Raw genomic sequence first — 16,957 nt, 5'->3', positions numbered from 1 at the left:
AATTGTAATGATGCTGCTTCCATAAGCTTCCTTTTGCGATCACATGGCAAAGCAAACGGGGACGAGATCGAATAACAGGACAAACGCTTATTCCATGGCACGTCCCATTCGGCGCTTGTCCTGTGGCAACTGTTTCACCGATGTCCTCCGTGTTTCCTGTCCGCTGCCATGTTTTATGATAAACGACCGAGTAGCGAACACGTCGGTTGCATCGATTTCGTTTATTACCATTCGCTACTTTAGTGCTACTTTCATGTCAGCTGTTCTGCGATTATAAACGACGGTATCAAAATGACCAGTTCTATGTTCTTATTTATTTTATTTATTTGCAGAGAATGCAGACCATATATATAGATGGTCCAGGTAGGAACGGTATTCAACAAGGTTGAGGACTGGGCGAGTTGGTAAGTAGGAACGGTATCTGTGACAAAACGCAAGTTCACACATAATGAGCATATGACAAAAAAAATTCGTATATAAAAAAGAAAAGACAGCAAGGATATTAATAATGAGCGAAATACAATTAGCAACACAGGAATTGACGCTCTACTTTTTTTAATAATGTCGATTTCTGCTAAAGTGTCGAGGGCAAGGAATTCAACTCATTTATTGTTCTTGTAAAAAAAGTGTGCTTAAACGGGTTTGTTCTTCCGAAAATTGAGGCTAGATATTGAGGCCGTGTGCGCATATTCTTTGTGGTGAAATATGGGTTTACGCTATCCGGCAAGTTTAATTTTCAATCACCTGGAAGGCAAATGTGCAAAAATGCCTGCTGGTTGAATTTTGCACGAGATTCGAGACAGCCTATTTTATGTTGCTGCATCGATAAGGATGGAGAATAATTTCGTCTATATTTACTGAAGGTGTAGCGTGAAGCCTTTCTCTTGAACTCGCTCGAGCTGCAATATATCTTGCTTACTATGCGGAACCCACACACTGGAGGCATAGTCGAGTTTGGCTCTGACGCAGACATTACAAGCTAAATGCTTTACTTGAAGGGGTGCATCCTCACGTTACGTCTTCAAAGACAATAGCTTTCTCAGAACTGAAGAACAATAGCAGATACGTGAGTAAACCTAGTTAGCTTATTAATGAGCGTGATGCCAAGGTATTTGTACGTGTCTACTTCTGTTATAAAATTGTTGTTAAGTAAATAAGAAACGCTGCTCATCGTTTTCTTCCCTGTAACTCGCCACAGAACAGCTTTGTCGGTATTAAGTCGGCGTAATTGAACACCACATGCTCTTCTTACATCATACCTTAGCAACAGGACACAATATGTCGAAATAAATAACAATAATTCTTCTTTTCAAACCGTTCATACCGTCGTGCCAGAGGGAAGCATACTTGAGCCGCTACTCTTCCTTATTTGTATTAATGATATGGCACACTGCACTCAGGACGTAAAGTTTAATTCCTATGCGGACGACACCATCATTTTCATAAACGGAAGTACGCAAGCAGATGTAGAGGAGCGGGCAAAAATGGCGCTTCTGGACTTGGACACTTGGGTAAAATCAAACCACTCAAAAATAAACACACGCAAAACAAAAGCAGTTCAATAAATTCAAAAGGGAAGGAATTACCGGATGCCTTGAGCGTACGCTTGGGAACAGAAAAAGTTGAAATTGTTAACTCCGTGAAAGTACTCGAAGTGGTCTTTTCAAGGCACCTTACATTAAACGGCCAAAAAGATTACTTACATTCAAAAGTTGCGTCAACAGTTGGCGCCATCGCCCGAACAAGATGCATGGTGTCTACTAAAATAAAACTCTTGTTATATAACGCGCATTTGTTACCGCTCTTAAAGTACTGTTACTTAGTCTCGTGTACCACAAGGGTAACCAACTTATCCAAATTACACTTGTTGCAGAAAAGAGCATTACGGTAGGTTGCGGGCGTGTCTTACTGTCATCCAACCAAAAAGCATTTCTTCAAGTATAATGTCCTCTCTGTGTTCTTTTTTCATTAAAAGATAACCTTAGCTTATAAATATTTCATAAAATCTAATGTAAGTATTACCGTAAATCTTCCAGATTTATAAGAACTGTCCGGGACCCACAAACCCGACACAAAGAAAAATATCTTGTTTCAGTGCCTCGCATGTATTCATACACCCAATCATTCATTATGCTACACGGTGCCGAAACTAATGAATAAGTTGAATGCAACTGGATTCGATGCAGTTAAAGAGTCTAATCGCCAAACTGGTCTTTATTTGCCGTGAACAACTGTTGTGAGCCTAGTGTTGCTTTGTATTTAGAATATTATCTCTATGTATTCTCATTTTAAGATTTAGTTTCAGGACGTGTTTATTTTCTTTTTTTGTGCTTTACTATGGGTCTTAGTTTCATACGGACAAAAGTAATAATTCGAAACTCTTCGGTGTTTAAAATTGTGCGTCTTTCCAAAATTATGTTCCTCCTAGCTGTTGCTCTGCCAATTACTGTAGGGGGCCAGGGACTTGTCAAGCTGTCTTTCAAAGCTTTTAGTCCTGGCCCCTATATTTTTAACGAAAAGAAAAATAAGCTTGACTTAAGTTGCATTCCCCAACGCATACACCACTCTTGAATAGGCTGCATGTTTTTTTGTAACACTATATGATCATTTGGTGATGCAATTTCTTTAAAAATCACACAGTCACTCGCAAAAAAATCAGATAGAACATCAGGGTGAGTGATCACTCAAGTCATTGATATATTGACATGGTGCATTCCGCATGTTCGCTTAGCACGTACCTGAAGCACGCGCCGCCTCAAGAAGAAGAAGAAGCGATCTGGAGCTGTGGTCAAGACGTTCGTAAAAGCCCGCCGCTGTCTCTTGTGATCAGTAATCTCCCGCATTCACGCGTGACATCTTGGTGGAGGTTTGCGGGATAGCGCACCCCATGCCCAGGACCCCTCCGGAGGACTCCAGCCCGCCTGAATCCTTGAAAGCCGAAGTTACGCCCACCGACCAAGGTAGCCGGCGGCTGCAAGGACTGCAACCAGAGTTCGGGCCTCTGCAGTCTCGTCCGGCCGTGAGGACACTGACCTCCGATTCGGCGCCACCATCAGTGTCCACACAAACCCCCGTCAGCATGTCGGATGCCATCCCTTCGCCGTCCGTCGTGCTGCAGCAGCCACGCGAGACACCACATTCAAAGTTTTCCATGCCAGTACCCGGAGGACTGGCTTGCGAAGTTCTAGCGCGTAGCCCCATACAACAGGTGGGCTAACGACTCGAAGCTGCAGCACGAGTTTTTATCGCTGGAGTGTGCAGCTCGTACTTGGTTTGAGAACCGAGAGGCCCCAACAACAACGTGGGGTTCCTTCAAGACTCAGTTTTTTAGGCTTTTAACACCGTCCTCCGGAAAGAACGTTCCGAGCTTCTTCTCCAGACACGCGTCCAACTACCAAACGAAAGCGTCCTCGGTTACTCCGAGGGCATGGCGAAGCTCTTCCGCCGGACTGAACCCAACATGTCCGAAGAGAAGAAGCTGCGTTTTCTTATGAGGGGCACCTTGGAGCAGATATTCGCTTTGTTAGTTCGAAGACCACCGAGCACAGTCGCTTAATTTGTTTTCGAAGCCACTACGATGGACAAGGTGCTCGACATGCGATCCAGACAGTGCGAGCGTCCGCCGTCACTGATGGTTACCAGTGGTGTCGATGCTTCTAGCCACGACGTCCTTCGGGAGACCATCCGGAACGTCGTACGCGAAGAGCCTCAAAAGCTCTTTCCAGCCCCGCAGTCGCCGCAGGTGTCTGCCATTTCGGAAATTATTTGTGAAGAGGTCAAACAGGCGCTCACGCCGCCAGACCCTCTTCTACCGAACAAAACACCCCAGATGATGACTTACGCCGCAGCCATTCGCCGTCCACCGCCGCCTCCAAGTCGTCCCGATACACCTGTCCACATTCGCCGCCAACCACTCCTTCCTCATCCTTCTCAGGTCCCCCTCGGAAGAGCGACGCCTGGCGTATGCCGATCAGCGCCCTCTGTGCTATCACTGCGGCGCGCCCGGTCACGTCTACCGCAGCGGTCGTTACCGACGTACGGGTCTGCAGGGATATAGTGGAGATGCGCCCGACCACATCGTGGTGAATGGCTTCGAGAAATAAGCGATTACCTGGAAGCGGAACCCGAAGCACCACCGTACTATGCTCGGTCGCCGTATCCACGTCGTTCTCGTCTCCGCGACGTTCTTCCGCCGACATTTCGCGCAGGTCTCCTAGTCCCCTTCGAAAAACTAAAAGCGTCAACCTTTGGGGGCAAGGTTGCTCTCCTGCGACATGTCCAAGATCCTCCACTGCTGCACAAACATGACCGACCGCTTATACGACGGACCGACGATCACCAGACCGATAACACGCCTCGCCACATCAATTCTTCGCCGCAACGAAACCGCCTGGTGCCGCACCGCAGCCGTGAGCGCACTCCGCGATGTTCCGTACACCTACGGCTGCAACTGCTCATCTGAACATTTCAATCGACGGTACCGACGTCACCGCACTTGTGGACACCGGCTCCGACTACTTGGTAATGAGTGGACCTTTTGCCGCGACACTGAAAAAGCTGATCACACCTTGGACTGGATCACAGCTCCGTACAGCCGGGCGCCATTTGATCACCCCTTCTGGCAAGTGCACGTCACGAGTGACCATCGAAGAGGACACGTAACTGGCCACCTTCGTCGTACTCGACCAGTGCTCCTGGAAAGTAATCCTCTGAATGGATTTTTTGACAGAAAATGGCGCGGTCATTGACCTTAAATCAAAATCAGTGACGTTCTCCACCGAGAACGCAATCCACAGTGCATCCGAACGTCCCGCGGCTCTTTACATCCTTGATGACGTCACCATTCCACCCCGTTCGAGTGTTGCGGTATCTGTCGGCGCGAATACGCTGCGGAAGTCTGAAGGTGTCGTCGAAAGCAAACAAATTATGCTTTTCGACCGCTGTCTTCCTGTCCTCCCAAGAGGGGTCCTTTGCCCCGAAAACGGAGAAACCGAAATACTGATTACGAATTTTGGAGGTGGCCACCGACATCTCAGCCTTGGGACCACTGTGTCCCACATTTATAGTATCGCCGACATTCGATAAGCGCCCAGCTTTGCCATGGTGTCGTCAACAGAAGTTTACACCGGTGTTCCCGGCTTCCAGTACGACATTAACCCCGCGCTTTCGCCGAAGCAGCGTGGCCAAGTACGTAATCTCCTCCAGCGCTACCACGATACCTTCTCGACTTCTTCCAGCGTCGGAAAAACACACTTGGCCAAGCATCGGATAATTACGGATGACGCCATGCACCCAGTCCGACAGTCACCTTACCGTGTGTCTTCCACTGAACGAGCCGCAGTCATCCGTCAAATAAAGAAGATGCTTCGAGGAAACGTCATACAGCCCTCCCGTTGTCCCTGGGCAGCACCACTCGTCCTCGTGAAGAAAAAAGATGGTACACTGAGCTCTTGTGTTGACTACCGTCGCCTAAACAAAGTAACAAAAAAAGATGTTTATCCCCTTCTTTGAATCGACTATGTTCTCGATCGCCTCTGCTGTGCAAAATATTTCTCATCCATGGACCTCAAATTAGGATATTGGCAAATCGAGGTAGATGAATGGGACAGAGAAAAAAACCGCATTTATTACTCCGGACGAGCTATATGAGTTTAAGGCGATGCCATTTGGTTTGTGCTCTGCACCCGCAACGTTCCGACGGCTGATGGACACAGCTCTGGCAGACCTGAAGTGGCAGACATGCCTCGTCTACATTGATGACGTTGTTGTTTTCGCCCCAGCGTTTGAGTAGCACTTTCGGCGCCTCGAACTTGTGCTGCAAGTCTTCCGGGCTTACTTTAAAAAATGAGAAATGCCGCTTTGCTTACACTGAGCTTAAGTTCTCTAGTCACTTCGTCAGTTTCGAGGGAGTTCGGGAGTTCGGACAAAACCAAAGCTATTGTCAATTTCCCTCCACCGCACGACCAAAAGGCAGTCCGCCGCTTTCCAGGATTATGTGTCTGCTACCGTCGCTTCGTGAAAGATTTCGCTCCAACCGCCGAGCCCTTGACGCGTATGACGAGGACAGACACGCCTTTCACGTGGGACGCCCCTCAAGCACAAGCATTTGAAACTCTTCTACGCCACCTTCCAGCACACTTAGTTCTGGCTCACATCGACGAAAACGCCGATACGGAGCTTCATACTGACGCAAGCAACGTCGGCCTGGGTGCCGTTCTGGTTCAAATCCACAACAGTCGCGAACGAGTCATCGCTTATGCCTGCCGCTCTTCTTCTCACGCTGAAGCTAACTACTCAGCAACTGAGAAAGAGTGCTTAGCGATAGTGCAGGCGACGTCGAAATTTCGACCATACCTTTATGGAAAACGTTTTACTGCAGTTACGGATCATCATGCCTTTTGCTGGCTCGTGACCCTCAAAGATCCGTCAGCCCGCCCTCTCAGACGGAGTCTGCGCCTCCAAGAATACGACAAGGCAGTGGCGTAAAGAACAGCTGGAAGTACTCGGATGCCGATTGCCTCTCGCGCGCCCCGGTCGAATCCCCAACGGAGGACGGTAACTAAGACGACGACATCGCCTTAAATGCGATCAGTGCATCGAGCCTCGCTGAAAAATAATACGCCGACCCGGAACTTCGGCACCTCATGGAGTTTCTTAACGGTACCCGCCCGACTGCCCCGAAGGCTTTCAGTGCTCGGTAGCGTCACTCTGGATTCGCCATGGTGTCCTTGTGAAGAAAAAGTTTGCCGCAAACAATCAGCAATAACTTATTGTCATACCGACGAGCCTACGTGACGAAATATTTCAAGCTTCACACGATGAGCCGACTTCTGAACATTTGTGTGTAGCCCGCACGCTTGCAAGGATCAAAGAAGTATTACTGGCCCCGCCTTCAGTCGGAAGTGGCACGCTACGTCAGAACGTGCCGAGGCTGTGAGCGTCGCAAAGTGCCCTCAGCAAAGCCACCTGGCTTCTTGAAGACTATAGCACCACCATCGCGGCCTTTCCAGCAGATTGGGATTAACATGCTGGGCCCATTCCATCTTTCTCATTTGGGTAACAAGTAGATCTTCGTGGCAACTGACTACCTGACACGATACGCCGAAATATCAGCTCTGCCAAGCGCCGCAGCCCTTGACATGGCAAACTTTTTCATCCATCAGATCGTTTTGCGTCACAGTGCACCGCAGATCCTAATCACCGACAGGGGTACAGCGTTCATGGCTGACCTCCTGCAGCAGATTTTACGCCACAGTCACACGGACCACCGAAAGACGACATCCTACCACCCTTAGACGAAAGGTTTAACGGAATGATTAAACAAAACGCTAGGTGACATGCTCTCATTGTATGTCGACGTTCAGCACAAAACTTGGGACGAAGTGCTCCCATTCGTAACCTTCGCATAAAATACGGCCGTACAGGAAACGGCAAACATTGTGATGACCCCCATAATGCGCAGGTCCACATGGGACGGAGAGGCAAAGAGACACCGTATGGCTCAGTTTAAACAAACAGGTATATTCAATAATTACACATGATTAAGATTATACATCAGAGGCTGGGGCGTCCGAGCTTACGTGCCGACGACTTCATGGGGGCGATGGAGTGGCTCCGGAGTTGGGCTCGAGCGGTTGCTGGCAGAAGCTGCACGCCGTCGGGCTTCGGCGCTGAAGGCCCTCTTGGCGAACGATGTCGTCCTGAGCGTGTATGCAGTAGAATTTCAGTAGTCGTCCGTTTCTTCGAGGATGGTTCGCAAACCCTTCCTCTAGTGTCGTTCGGCTTGGAAGATGAACAGGAGGCGAGCTTGTAGATGATGACAGCAGAGCATAATTTTACAACATACATATACAGAGAGTTAAACTGAAAAAAAGCAGAACTGAATTTACAAAAGAACAAACTTTGCACTACTTTACTCATCGACCGGGCAGGTTAGTGCCTAAGTAGCATCACATTACATGCTAAGCATGGAGCCCCAGCTCAGACTGGCCTGCATCCGTTTACATGTGCTTTTAAGCACTTGATTAACAAAGGACTAAGGGCGGTCATTTCCAGTGGCCCGCCCAAAGCATCAATTCTCCAATCCAAAATAACATGCGAGATGGGCACAACCCCTTGGGTTGGGCTTAGCCTCGAACCCAGAGTCTGTTAACAATACAAACTAAATAAACAACAAAAACGCCACCACTCTCTCTCAAGTGAGAGTATACACAGGCTCTCTCTTCGGAGCTAATTCACTAGCGCCTGTCTTTCCACATTCTTGGCGAGTACTGCTTGTCCGCCATGACAGGTGTCCGTCACGGCCCTTCTGGGAATGCGCTTTTGTTCACGAGGCACGGCGGGAAGCTGTGGGTGCCTTCCCGGCGATAGCCCACGTCGAAAGGGGAAGGAGGGGGGGCTAGGGCTTTCACTTGGGCGCACAAACATACCACCCCACTTATGGTCTCGCCCCCTTCACATGTTGAGTCAGAGGGAAAGAATGTTGTCTTCGCGGTAGCGCATAGCGTCGGCTGTGGTACGGCGCGCTCTGGATCGCTGACAATTCCCTTGTCCTGGAATGTGCCCGGGAGGGCCGCACCTGGAACGGCCGCGAAAATTGGGGAGGATAAAGCCTGTTTCCCCGCGGCGGCGGCGGCGGGTCCGGTTGTTCTGGTCGTCACTCAAAGAGCATGGCTGGGTAATTGATGATGCCGCTGTCACGGCGGCGGGTCCCTTCGTTCTGGTCGTCACTCAAAGTGCATGGCTGGGTAATTGATGATGCCGCTGTCATCTGGGTCTCCGTCTACGCCGCGCCGTGGAACGCGGAACCTCGCAGCACACAAGGAATGTCACACTCGCTCACCCTCCAGAAGAATGTTCTCCGAACATTTGAGTCCCTGCAGCTCCCCTTGTCTTTCTGAATCGCCTCGCACAGTGCGTCCGACAAAACACTTTTCGCTGCACTCAACACCACTGCACAACACCAATGCCTCCGCTGTCATAACTGGCGTCTCCAGGGGCAGCACTGATCTTCTTTTACAGATAAACATGAAACTCAGCACCCAAGCCTCTCCTTTCTAGTCCAAACTGGACGAAATAAATTTACCACAGTTAGAAAGGAGCTCCCACTTCTAGCACGATCACGGCACAGACAAAAATATAGATAACGAAAGGAAGTAGGGCAGGTTCTGCATGCGCTCCGCATGCTCTCCTGTGAAGGTGTTACTTAATGACAGAAAGGTTTAACTATTAACTCCGATAACTTAACACATACGCATATAGCAATGTTATGAGCTGCGGCATTACACAATTCTAACCAGTTCACAACTCCGCTCTGTTTACGCCATTAGTCCGACTTAGCTTTCCGATTTCGCAGCGGATATCGGCCTTCATGAGTCATACTAAGTAAGTCTGTGCCCCTTTGTCTGCTTTGGGACTCGCGAGGGCTCGTGGCAGGAGCCTCTCCTGGCGTTATCTGCGCGGCAACCTCGCGCGCTTCTTCTTCTAGCAATGCATGAAGTAAATCCGGTGGCATTCCGGCCGTCACCTCGGGCTCCTGCCGAACAAATGCAGGAGAGGGCGTTTCTTGCGAACTATCTGCGCGCTCCGCTTCACTTCTGTCCCCATCAATATCCGCGCTTTCCCTTTCCTCATTTCGTGAATACTGAACCGGTGCCGACTTGAGGCGATTTGCGTGTATCCTTATCAAGCGCGGACTCTGAAGTTTACCGGAGAAAGCTTCTCGACAACCTCGCACGGTCCTCTCCACTTCGTCTGGAACTTACGAGCTAGCCCAATCTGCCTTTGGCAGTTTTCAATGTACACGCTGTCCCCCACATCAAACGGCGCGTCTCTAGCACTGCGATCGTGCACCTCCTTCCTGCGCTTCGCCGCTTTCTTTAAGGACTCCTTTGCGATGTCCCTCGCCACTTGCAAGCGCGATTCTAGCTCAACCTTATAGTCGTCCAGTGAAGCGTATGGGACACGACGGGGGCCCTCTGGCACTTCACTAGGCTGGTCCGGGTCTCGGCCGTAGAGAAGAAAGAATGGCGATTCGCCCGTGCTCTCGTGTGCTGCGGAATTGTAGGCAAACATTGCATACGGGAGCCACAAGTCCCAGTCCCGCTGGTCGCGCGAAACAAAATGCGACAGGAACCCGGCCACGGTTTGGTTCAGTCGCTCCACCGCGCCGTTGCAAGCCGGATGGTACGGTGTTGTCTGCTTCTTAGCGATCTTAAGCAGCTCGCAAACTCTCCTCATTAGCTGCGACACGAAGTTCGTTCCCCGATCTGTCAAGAGTTGCCTCGGGGGTCCATGTCGGAGCACGATCTGTTCGACAAATGCTCTTGCAACCGTGTCTGCCTTCTGATCTGGGAGTGCTACCGCTTCCGCGTATTTTGAAAGGTGATCGACAAATACTAAAATGTACTTGTTTCCGGAAGTGGTCGTGGGCAATGGGCCCATTATGTCCATACCTGTCCGCTCGAAGGGAGCCGAAACCTCAGGGAACGGCTGAATTGGAGCTGGTCTTCGTCCCTTGGGTGTTTTTCTTTCGAGACAGGAATGACACTTCGCACAGTAGTCTCTAACATCCTGTCGCATGCCACTCCAAAAGTACAAACGCTCCACACGCCTGCGTGTCTTCGCTACGCCAAAATGACCGGCGCATGGCGCATCGTGAAACGCGCGAAGAACCCTTTCTGTCCACGACCGAGGTATGACGACTCTCTCCCAAGCGGTTTTCTTTGGTCTCCCTTTCCTGGTTGGCCTCGTGCGCCGACACAGGGTGCCGTCTTTGCCAATGAAATAACCTAGCTGTTCGTGGTGAGACGGTGCGTCCTCTAAGCTTTCGATTATTCGCTTCAGGTCCGGATCTTTGCACTGCTCTGTGCGTAATTCGGCGGGGTCGACTACGGGGACAAACTCATCTATAGCTGCCACGGCAGCTGTGCGGCTGAGTGCATCAGCATTCAGATGCGTCTTTCCTGACTTGTGCTCAACTTCAAAGCAGTATTCCTGCAGGTGTAGATTCCATCTAGCGAGTCGCGAGCTAGGGTCCCTGACACTCATCACCCATTTCAGAGGATGGCAGTCTGTGACTAGCTTGAATTTGCGGCCGTAAAGGTAGCATCTGAAGTGCTTTACTGCCCAGACAACGGCGAGGCATTCCCTTTCCGTAGCTCCGTACTTTTGCTCTGTGGGGCTCAGCTGTCGGCTAGCAAAAGCAACGGGATGTTCTTTGCCCTCGATAACCTGAGAGAGCACGGCACCAACTGCGAACTTTGACGCATCTGTGGCCATAACGAAGGGCAAATTAAAATCCGGGTGGCGCAACAGCGGTGCACTCATTAGCTTTCCTTTCAGGGCCCCAAAAGCATTCTCCGCGTTATCGTCCCAGCGAAAGGCGACATTTTTGGCTGTTAAGGCGGTGAGCGGCTTAGCCAGCTTGGCGAACTCCTCTATGTGCCTTCGGTAGTAACCGATCAGGCCGAGAAACTGCCGGACCTGGCGGACGCTAGTCGGGGATGGAAAATCCGAGACACACCTTAGTTTCTCAGGGTCCAGTCGCACGCCGTCAGCTGAAACAACGTGCCCGAGGTATTTCACCTCGTTTTTGAGGAATTGGCACTTAGAGGGCTTCAGCTTGAGACCCGCTGCTCTTAGTCGCACCAAAACCTGCTCAATATCGCGCAAATGGTTATCAAAACTGTCACTGTATATGATAATGTCATCCATATACACGAAACACAGCCTCCCCAGAAGACCTGCCAGGATAACATCAGCGGTTCTCTGCCAGACAGCAGGGCTGTTGGCCAGACCCATCGGCATTCTTTTCCATTCATAGTGCCCTGAGGGCGTGTTGAATGCCGTTTTCTCGGCATCTGCCGGATCCATTGCTATCTGCCAGAATCCCGCCGCCATGTCCACTACCGTGAAGTACCTGGCAGAGCCCAGCTGAGAAAGCGTCTCCTGTATATTGGGGATGGGGTATGGATCGATTCGAGTTACGGCATTTAGTTTGCGGTAGTCCACTACCAATCGATACGAGCCATCTGGCTTTTCCACCAATAGTGCTGGTGCTCCCCAGGGTGACTTTGAGTGTTCGACAATGCCGCGATCAATCAGGTCCTGCACCTGCCGCTCCATCTCCTCACGTTGGGAGTAAGGAATCCTGTACGCACGCTGGTGAACGGGCGATGAAGTGCCGGTTTCTATCCTGTGCTTTATAACGCCACAGCAGCCCAAATCCAGGTTGGACGCGGCGAATACCTCCGAGTAGTCGTTCAGCAAACCAGCCAGAGCCTCCCTCTCCCTGGATTTTACGTGAGAAAGATCGAACGACACCTTTGGAGCAGCCGAAGGACTAGCATGCTCTACAGTTGCGAGTACCGTATCGGTGGGCTCACGTTGCTCTACGGCAGAGGTGAAGAAAGCCAATGTTTTGTTCTTGGGAAGGCTCAGTGGCTTCTGGCTACAGTTAACCACCCGTAGGGGCACTCTGTGGGCGTAATTAACTGTCACGAGGCACGCGGCTGCCTTCAGGCCATTGCTGAGAGAGTCGACCGGCTCAAGCACTCCCACGGCGCCGCTCTCTACATCTGAAGGCACAAACGCGTACAAAATGTGCTCCGACCAAGGAAGGACGACCGCCTCCTCGACCAGCCGGACGGCAACCCGCGAATATACCTTCTCCAATGATCCCACTGTTTGACGGGTGTCAATATCGGTAATGCGAATCTCAGCCCCTCTCCTGTTCAAAAACGGAACTTTTGAGCCGCCCGCATTAACCTCTTCCTCAGAGAATGAGACTACTACCTTCCCTTTTCTCAAAAAATCCTGCCCTAATATACCTGACACTCCGTTTGGCAGAGACACCGCGTCCGGGCATACATAGCAGGGGTGCTCCAATGCAATTCCGCCGAGAGAGAAGTGTAACCGGTAGAGTCCACTTATGCCAAGAGGATCCCCCGTTATGCCTACAAATTTGGTTGCCATACCACCAGACGCTTCCAACACCTCGCGGTCCCCCTTCCTTCGAAGCGTGTTAAAACTGCTCTCCTTAAGCAATGTCACCTTTGACCCCGTATCTATCAACAATTCCATGCAACAACCATTTAACTTGCAACGCACAACAGGGCATGCCTCGTCGGCCACACAAACTACCACCACCTCATCATCTACTGCTCCCTCCCCACGCTCCTCAGGCTGGGGAGGACTAACTAGTTTTTTGTCTCGGTATCTGGAGCCCCGCTGTCGGCTTGCTTAGGGCGTGTCTCGCCTGCTTCTCTTTGTGGCTCCCCACGGCGCACGTTTTGGCAGAACCTGGCGATGTGTCCGCGACCCTGGCAAGCGAAGCATACGATTTCTTCAAAATCTCGCATACCGCGCCTGTAGCTTTGTGGCGGTCTCCGGTTTCCAGCGAATGGGCGCTGTTGAGCGCGCGCTTCATCCTGGCGTTCTACCTGCTGAGTTAGCAGCTGTTCCAAGCGATCTAACCGCTCTGTCAAGAGAGCAACCTCAGGGTTGAGCACCGCTCTCTCTATGACGCGTACTCTCGCTGCGGCTGTCGTTAACGCCTCATTTCGTTCCTCATCCAATGCGGCCTCCACGGCTTGGTCGAAATTGCTCGGCTTGCGCGAGAGCACGAACCGGCGCACGGGGTCTTGCAGACCAGCCACGAACAAAGCGGTCATTTCCTCTTTAAGTATATCCTCCGCGTATTTCTTCCTTAGCTGGTCTCCTTCCTCCTCCCTGCATAACGTATCGCGTGCTAGGCGCTGAAGCCGTGACGCAAATGTTCGCACGTCCTCCCCTACCATCTGTCCGGCGTCACGGAACCTCTGTACACGCACGTGACGTGGTTCAGTGTCGAAATGCTCAAACGCGAGCTTCTTAAATTCCGCAAATGATTTTGTGGATTTTACTTTTTCGTCTCGCCAGGCAAAATCATGAGCAGCTCCTGCCATCTTACACCTCGCCATTCCCAGCATTTGAGCATCGGACCATCCCCCCATTTTCCCAATCTCTTCTAGCATGGAAAAGAAATCGCAGATTGGAACCCCTGTCTTATCTCCCGTAAATGTCGGAATGACGCTTCCTAATGCCAGCATGCTTGCTCCGAGCGACGGCTGTGGAGTGGGAGCTCCCTCAGATACAGTCATTTTTTTTCAAGCCCTCCAGTGCCTCAAGCCTCTCAAATGGGGGTAAAAGTCCCACAATCAGTCCCGTGATTCCCTTTTGATTACAATTTTGAAGTCATGAATGTCACAGCATTCAGAGGACATTTGCTTTTGAGACCCCACTTCTGACACCAGTGTGATGACCCCCATAATGCGCAGGTCCACACGGGACGGAGAGTCAAAGAGACACCGTATGGCTCAGTTTAAACAAACAGGTATATTCAATAATTACACATGATTAAGTTTATACATCAGAGGCTGGGGCGTCCGAGCTTACGTGCCGACGACTTCATGGGGGCGATGGAGTGGCTCCGGAGTTGGGCTCGAGCGGTTGCTGGCAGAAGCTGCACGCCGTCGGGCTTCGGCGCTGAAGGCCCTCTTGGCGAACGATGTCGTCCTGAGCGTGTATGCAGTAGAATTTCAGTAGTCGTCCGTTTCTTCGAGGATGGTTCACAAACCCTTGCTCTAGTGTCGTTCGGCTTGGAAGATGAACAGGAGGCGAGCTTGTAGATGATGACAGCAGAGCATAATTTTACAACATACATATACAGAGAGTTAAACTGAAAAAAAGCAGAACTGAATTTACAAAAGAACAAACTTTGCACTACTTTACTCATCGACCGGGCAGGTTTGTGCCTAAGTAGCATCACATTACATGCTAAGCATGGAGCCCCAGCTCAGACTGGCCTGCATCCGTTTACATGTGCTTTTAAGCACTTGATTAACAAAGGACTAAGGGCGGTCATTTCCAGTGGCCCGCCCAAAGCATCAATTCTCCAATCCAAAATAACATGCGAGATGGGCACAACCCCTTGGGTTGGGCTTAGCCTCGAACCTAGAGTCTGTTAACAATACAAACTAAATAAACAACAAAAACGCCACCACTCTCTCTCAAGTGAGAGTATACACAGGCTCTCTCTTCGGAGCTAATTCACTAGCGCCTGTCTTTCCACATTCTTGGCGAGTACTGCCTGTCCGCCATGACAGGTGTCCGTCACGGCCCTTCTGGGAATGCGCTTTTGTTCACGAGGCACGGCGGGAAGCTGTGGGTGCCTTCCCGGCGATAGCCCACGTCGAAAGGGGAAGGAGGGGGGGCTAGGGCTTTCACTTGGGCGCACAAACATACCACCCCACTTATGGTCTCGCCCCCTTCACGTGTTGAGTCAGAGGGAAAGAATGTTGTCTTCGCGGTAGCGCATAGTGTCGGCTGTGGTACGGCGCGCTCTGGATCGCTGACAATTCCCTTGTCCTGGAATGTGCCCGGGAGGGCCGCACCTGGAACGGCCGCGCAAATTGGGGAGGATAAAGCCTGTTTCCCCGCGGCGGCGGCGGCGGGTCCGGTTGTTCTGGTCGTCACTCAAAGAGCATGGCTGGGTAATTGATGATGCCGCTGTCACGGCGGCGGGTCCCTTCGTTCTGGTCGTCACTCAAAGTGCATGGCTGGGTAATTGATGATGCCGCTGTCATCTGGGTCTCCGTCTACGCCGCGCCGTGGAACGCGGAACCTCGCAGCACACAAGGAATGTCACAACATGCCACCATTCCGTCTCGTTTACGGCCGTGACCTGACCACGATGCTGGATGCCATGTTACCGCATGTGGAAGACATCGACCCGAATGCGGATCTTCACACTTTCCTGCACCTCGCTGGAGAGGCTCGTAAGCTGGCCAGAGTGCGGATTCTCGACCAACAATGCCGAGATGCCCAACACTATAATCTCCCACGCCGTGATGCTCGGTACATAACAGGAAACCATGTATGAGTCTGGTTTCCCATTCGCTGACGCGGATTTAGCGAAAAGCTCCTCTGCCGGTATTTTAGACCCTACAAAGTGATCAGGCCAATTGGAGACCTCAACAATGAGGTCGTTCCTGACGGCTTTCAGAAGTCTCAGAGATCCCTGCACCCTGAGGTGGTACACGTTATCCATCTCAAGCCTTACTACGAGCGGTAGCGGCAGAGCTGAACTTTCACGTGCACATCATGCTTCCCCTAGTGAACTGTTTTCAAACACACAGGGTACACATCGAGACGATCAAATCAAATTCATTTATTTCACCATATATATACATGGCAGGAGCTCTTGTGCAAGTTTTCTGTGTTTCGTGTGGATACGAATTATTAGGGGCTTATAGTAAAGCGGCGACAATTAAAAAGTCACGAAATGAATTAGAGAAGTATGTACGCAAAATTCTGATATCGTATAATGAAAAGACAGGAATGACCTTATAGGTTGCGAAAAGCGGGGCGGTATGTGCTAAGCATTCGTGATTCCCGATATATCGTGTAATTCTTTTTTTGGATTGTAAAGTTTTTTGTTTATTTAGGTTGCTTGTGGTGCTCCAGACAATATTACAATAGTTGATACGTGAAGCAAATAAGGTATGGTATATTTGGAGGTTAACGCGTGTTGAAAGCAATGTGCGACAACGCGAGAGGACTCCAGCTACAGAGATTTTTTTACATATATTAGCAACATGCAAATCCCAGCTTAATGTACTGCTGAATGTCACTTCAAGTATTTTAAGTGATTCTACGATATCAATATTCAGTGCTTCATAGGTTATGACATGATTTGATTGAAACGTCTTATTTTTTGCTCTGTATACCATATTTTAGTTTTTCTCGGATTTATTTTCAGGCCATAGGATTGCGACCAGGAGGATGAGTTAATAAGAAAGTCTTCACATTGCCTAATGAATACGTCTGTATCCGGACCAGCCGTGAGTATAGAACAGTCATCGGCGTATATGACAAATTTTACTGACCTACTGATGTGGACAATGTCATTAATAAA

The 16,957-nt window shown here is 50.3% G+C and overlaps 1 protein-coding gene across 1 annotated transcript in view; it reads right to left on the bottom strand.

Annotated features, from left to right (window-relative positions):
• LOC144120327 (uncharacterized) overlaps window positions 1–16,957 on the bottom strand; it is a 257,061-nt gene that overhangs the window by 44,638 nt on the left and 195,466 nt on the right. The window lies entirely within an intron of this gene.

The sequence above is a fragment of the Amblyomma americanum genome, chromosome 2, assembly GCF_052857255.1.
Source record: "Amblyomma americanum isolate KBUSLIRL-KWMA chromosome 2, ASM5285725v1, whole genome shotgun sequence".
Classification (NCBI taxonomy): domain Eukaryota; kingdom Metazoa; phylum Arthropoda; class Arachnida; order Ixodida; family Ixodidae; genus Amblyomma; species Amblyomma americanum.
Note: the sequence above shows the minus strand (reverse complement) of the source record. Positions and strands in the feature narration are given on the sequence as shown.